At 40.1% G+C, this 6,225-nt stretch overlaps 1 pseudogene; it reads left to right on the top strand.

The window, feature by feature from the left end:
• The first annotated feature begins 4,251 nt into the window (after positions 1 to 4,251).
• LOC114032703 lies at positions 4,252 to 4,506 on the top strand (annotated as a pseudogene).
• The last annotated feature ends 1,719 nt before the right edge of the window (positions 4,507 to 6,225 follow it).

Here is a 6,225-nt window from a genome sequence, read left to right as displayed (position 1 = left end):
GGAATGGGGAAAAAAGCTGGATTTGGAGGCAGAGGATGTGGGTTCAAAGCTTGGCTCTACCATTTACTACTTAAGTGATTTGGGGCAAATTACTTCATCTGTGAGGGCCTCAATTACCTCCTCTGGAAAATGGGAAGGTTGGATTTGATAGCTTCTAAGGTCTCTTCCAGGGCTAAGTCTTTGCTAAAACGGTTTTTCTTCCTCTCCCTCTGCTTCCCTTTTGCCCTCTTCAGTGAAAAATCTCTTCTTCTTCATTCCTGACCACAATGCCATCTGAATGGACTGTTCTTTTTGAACAAAACTCAGGCCTGCTGCAAGGATGAGAGGTAGACTAGAAAACAATGCTGGGCCCTTCTAATGGCTACAGCCACAAATCAGTGAACCAGCCTTGTGTGTATGTACCATGTGGAAAAAGGTGGTGAACTTTTAATGAATCATTTTGGTAACACAAAGAGCAGTCTTTGAAAATGGAGGACAGTAATAGTAATATGTATTTAAAACAGCTCTGAGATTCTGCCTGATTGATTCTGCCCATCAGTTGGTCACTGATTGTTGAAAATAGTAAAAATTGGATACTCAAGTAATTGGGCAAAATAGGATCAATATAACACTGCAGGTGAAGTTGCGAATTAGTACAGTCTCTATGAAAAGCAACATAGAAAAATACGATATGAGGTACAAAATAAAATTGTTCATGCCCTTTAACCCTTCACTTAATCCCTAGGACCACTACTTGGAAAATATTGGTATTACTGGGTATTATTGACAGGAAAATAAAAGGGGACACAGAAACAAATAGACCAGTTTTGTTACTACTCTGTGAAAGGTAATATTCACATTTTAAAAATACCGAGTAACAGAAATTAACAGTTTCGTGTACAATTTAATCTTTTTTCCTATTTGGTTGAACATTTATGTTTGCTGATAGATGTTAACGGTATAATAAAACATTTTAAAAATATCTCCACTAAAATACCCAATGAATTATTCAAACTTAACAATGGCCACATTATGCTCAAAGACTCCAATCAGATGCTGCAATCTGGAGACCCCTTTTAATACCCCAAAACACTGGACATGGGTCATTGCTGAATTAAACAATGACCATGAATTGTTGTTGTTAAGTCATTTTTTCCATTTGTGTCTGACTCTATGACACCATTCGGGGTTTTCTTGGCAAAGACACTGGAGTGGTTTGCCATTTCCTTCTCCAGTCCATTTTACAGATGAGGAAACTGAGACATACAGGGGTAAGTGACTTGCTCAGAGTCACACAGCTAGTAGGTGTGTCTAAGGCCAGATTTGAATCAGGTCTTCCTGACTCCAGGCCTGGCACTCTATCCACCCTGCCACCTAGCTCTCTGTAAATAAGTATATGTGATATTATCCATATCTACATATGTATTGTTTATGGATAGTTGTTTGCATGTTGCCTTCCCCATTAGACTGTGAGCTCCTTGAGAATAGGAACTGTCTTTTGCCTTTCCCTGTATCCCCAGTTCTTAGTATAATGTCTGGCATATAATTGGTGTTTAAATAATGCTCGTTTACAGTTTGGAACTATGCCCAAAAGGGCAACCAAACTGCATAACCTTTGATCCAGCAATACCAATACTAGATGTACAAAAATATTTATAGTAGCTCTTTTTGTGGTGGCCAAAAATTGGACATTGAGGGGATGCCCATCAATTAGGGGATGGCTGAACAAGTTGTGGTATATGAATGTAATGGAATACTATTGTGCTATAAGAAATGATGAACAGGTGAATTTCAGAAAACTCTGGAAAGACTTATATGAACAAATGTTGAGTGAAGTGAGCAGAACCAGGAGAACATTGTACACAGTAACAGCAATACTGTGTGAAGATTAACTGTGAAAGACTTAGCTCTTCTCAGCAATGCAATGGTCCAAGACAATTCCAAAAGACTCCTGATGGAAAATACTTACCACATCCAGAGAAAGAACCATGGAGTCTGAATGTAGATCAAAGCATAGTATTTTCACTTTTTTTGTTTTTTCTTTCTTGTGGTTTTTCCCTTTTGTTCTGATTCTTCTTTCACAACATGACTAATGTGGAAATACGTTTGACGTGATTGTACATGTATAACCTATATCAGATTGCTTGCTGTCTTGGGGAGGGGGGAGGAGAGGGAGGGACAAAAATTTGGAACTCAGAATTTTACAAAAATGAATGTTGAAAACTATCTTTACATGTAATTGGAAAAAAATAATATTGAGGAAAAAAATAATGCTAGTTTACTGATTGGTTTCCAAAGTCCCTTCTAAATCTAAGATTTTGGTATTTTCGTGTAGTGCGCTGTGCTAGATTCTGGGGGATTCAGAGTTAAAACACTTTATATAATAACAGCTTAAGTTGATTTAGTACTTTGTGGTTTATAAAGCACTCGCCTCATGACAATCCTAATCAGGCAAGGAGTGAGTATTATGATCCCCATTTTACAGAGAAAAATACTGAGGCTTGAGGTCATGGTACACTATTGATGATATCGAAGCTAGTAAAGTATCAGAGCTAGAATTGAAACCCGGGTCTCTCAACTCCAGCCCAGTGCTCTTTTGACTTTGTCACACTGTTGAATGGCCACTATCTAGTAGGAACCTAGTAGAAGGTTGTTAGTTCAGAATTGTTAAGGATTTTACTGTTTCTATATAGCCAGAGTAAATATTAGTGACAAAAACTGAGCACCTGGGAATTCAGTTTAACTAGGCTACCTGGATATTCTTTAAAAATAGTATTAGAAACATAACCACTATCACTTACATATGTATATATATATGTATACATATATGTGTATGTGTATATATATATATATATAGTCATTCATTTTTCTATTAATTCAACCATTAATTGATTTCATATCATGGGTGAAGTCCTCTATGATAATGCTGCTGATGACAACTACCAAATTTATATAATGTTTTATTTAAAGTTTGCCACATACTTTATTATCTTATTTGAACCTCACAAAAATCCTATGAGGTAGTTATTGTGGGTACCTCCATAGAAGCTAGGTACCGCTCTATCTTTGTTGCATACTTTTGCTAGGTTAGAGTTAAGTAAATCTCTTTTTGTTAACTGTTCAATGATTTATGAGCAATTCATTTTATCCTGAAATTGAACCTGAACTAAGAGGTTGCTGACATAAGGCTTGCCCAAAACAGGGGGCAAAAAATGGGTTCTATGACCTATGGGACCACAGGCCACAGGGAGATGCTTCAGGATGACAGAGCAACCCCCTTACTGACTACTGATGGCTCACTTTCAGTGGGCCTAGTCATGCTCTCACTTTCCTTCCTGCCTTCAGAAGATGTGGCATAGAATCTCCCCGTCCATGAAGGGGAAGGAAGGGAAACCCTTTCTCTGCGTATGGTGGCTGCCTGCACACAGCACTGGGTACATGTGCTGCCTGGATGAGCCTGACCTGGTCCTCACTTTCCTGGATGCCTCCTCTGCTTTGTGTTTCTTTCCCTAAGCATAGATAACCAGAGATGGATTCCGAGATGGGCATTTTCAGGCCTGGGTTAACCTTATGAGTTTGAGAGGCTGGAAGCACCTGGGCTCTTCATTTGTTGCTAGGGGCCTATTAGTGGGAGGGGACAAGTAGCCCAGACTCAACAATTCTAGCAGCAGACACAAGAAGTTATAAAAACAAGTAGAATGAATGAAGTACCCATTAGACAGGGCAGAAGGTTATAGAAATTCACGAGAGTGAGAGATTACAGAAGGATTCAGTCAGTCACCAAGCTCTGAGCACCCACTATGCACCAGGCACTGTGCTAAGTATAGGGGATACAAAGCAGATGTGAAAGTCTCTGCCCTCAAGAAGCTTACATTTTTTTTTTTAGGCAGTTGGGGTTAAGTGACTTGTCCAGGGTCACACAGCTAAGGAAGCTTACATTTTACTGGGAGAAACATGTATGTATATATGTAGATAGGTATGTGCAAAATAGACACAAGGTGACTTTATTGGCACTAGCAGCTTGGGGGCATCAGGAAAGGCTTCCCAGCACTTGAGTTGAGTATTGAAAAAAACTGAGATTGATTTTAAGATGTGGAGGTGAGGGAATGCATTCCAGGCATGAAGGATGTGCAAAAAAGGCATGGACATAAGAAATGGATTGCCTTTTGTATGTGGAAGAGTACAAAGGCCTGTTTGACTTGGATATAGAGGAAGGACTCGGAGAAAAGTAATCCGTAGCTTTTCCTGCGGTGAAGATCCCCCCGAGCCAACATGCCTCTCATGAAAGACCTCCTGCACCCCTCTCTTGAGGAGGAGAAGCGGAAACACAAGAAGAAGTGCCTGGTGCAGAGTCCGAACTTGTATTTCATGGACGTAAAGGGCTGTGGGTTCTAGAAAATCACCGCTGTCTTCAGTCACGCACAAACAGTGGTACTCTGTGTGGGATGCTCCACGGTGCTCTGTCAGCCTACTGGAGGAAAGGCAAGACTTGCAGAAGGATGCTCCTTCAGACAGAAGCAGCAGTAATGACTGAATCAAGATGATTGAGAAATTGTAAAGAATAAAACAAATTTGATACCAAAAAAAGTAATCTGTAATGTAGCTTGAAGGGAAAGCTGAGGTCATGTGAAAGGCTTTGCAAGCCAAACAAAGGAGTCTGTAGGTCATCTGGGAGGTAATGGGGAAGCAATGGGATTTGTGCAGTAGGGGAGTGATGTGGTCAGACCTGCCCTGTAGGACAATCATTCTGAGGCAGCTGTATAGATGGACAAAATGGGGTCATCAGGATATCTTCAAATATTTGAAATGCAGTCATGTGGAAGAAGGATTACACTCACTCCACATTACCCCAGGGACCAAGGGGTTGAAGTCACAGTCAGCCCAATTCAGGCTCTGTGAAAGGCGAAGCTTCCAAACATGAACAAGGCGGCTGCCTCCAAGGATAACGGGTTCCCCTTTCTCAAGGTCTTCAAGCAAGGACTGGAGAGTCATTTGCTTGGGATGTTTGGAGCATACTTTCTGAAGTAATGATTAGGTAATGTGGCCTCTGAAATCTGAAATAACTCTGAAATCCTGTGAAATAAATGTGAGGTGGAACTGGAGTGTGGAGAGCCTTTAATGCCAGGCTAAAAAATCTGCATGGTATCCTGTAGGCTACAGGGAACCATCATGGTAGAGTGGAAAGAATGTTGGGCGTGGAGTCAGAAGAGACAACGGGCATGAATCTCACTTCTGGCACAATGGGCAAGTCACTCAATCCCTCTGACCTCAGTTTCTTATCTATAAAGCGGGGATTATACTACTTATATTATGTATACCACAAGGTTATTATAAGGAAAAATAAATTACTATAACATATAAAGAATTCTGTAAACCTTAAAGTATTATACAAATATAAATTATTACTATGTTTGTAAGAGATAAGGGACAATGGTCACATATATTCATTAGAAACATTAATCCCCCCCCCTTTTTTAAAGCATTTATTTTAGGTGGTGCAGTAGATAAAGTACTGGGCCTGAAGTCAGAAAGACCTGAGTTCAAATTTGATTTCAGGTACTAGTTGGATGAACCTGGGCAAATTCCTTAACCTTTGTCTGCCTGTTCCCTCAACTGTAAAAATAATGATAATAATAGCACCTGCCTCCCAGATTTGTTGTGAGGATCAAATGAAGTAATATTTGTAGAGCACGCTTAGCACAATGCCTAGCACATAACAGGAACTTAATAAATGCTCCTTCCCTCCCCCCTCTTTTCCCCTTCCCTTCCTTCTATCTCTCTCTCCTTCCATCCTCCCTTCCTTCTTTCCCACACAAGCAAAGCCAATTCCTTCCTTGATTATGTTTAAAAATATGTTGTACATTTTGAGTTCATACACCTGTCAGAAGGTGGTCCTCTGGAATTTTGGTTGGTGATTTGATTGGTCAGAGTTCTAAAGTCTTTCAAAGTTTTTTTTTTTGTTTTGTTTTGTTTTGTTTTGTTTTGGGCAATTGGGGTTAAGTGACTTGCCCAGGGTCACACAGCTAGTAAGTGTCAAGTGTTTGGTCTGAGGCCGCATTTGAACTCAGGTCCTCCTGACTTAAGGGTCAGTGTTCTATCCGCTGTGCCACCTAGCTGCCCGTCAGTTGTTTTTCTTTATGAGGTTGTTATCATTGTTCTGGTTCTGTTCACTTCATTTTACTCATACTCATACATTCAGCTCATACAAGTCTTCCCAGTTTCCTTTGAAACTCTCCATTTGTCATT

Source organism: Vombatus ursinus, unplaced genomic scaffold (genome assembly GCF_900497805.2).
Source record: "Vombatus ursinus unplaced genomic scaffold, bare-nosed wombat genome assembly UNPS02005659.1, whole genome shotgun sequence".
Taxonomy (NCBI): Eukaryota; Metazoa; Chordata; class Mammalia; order Diprotodontia; family Vombatidae; genus Vombatus; species Vombatus ursinus.
Note: the sequence above shows the minus strand (reverse complement) of the source record. Positions and strands in the feature narration are given on the sequence as shown.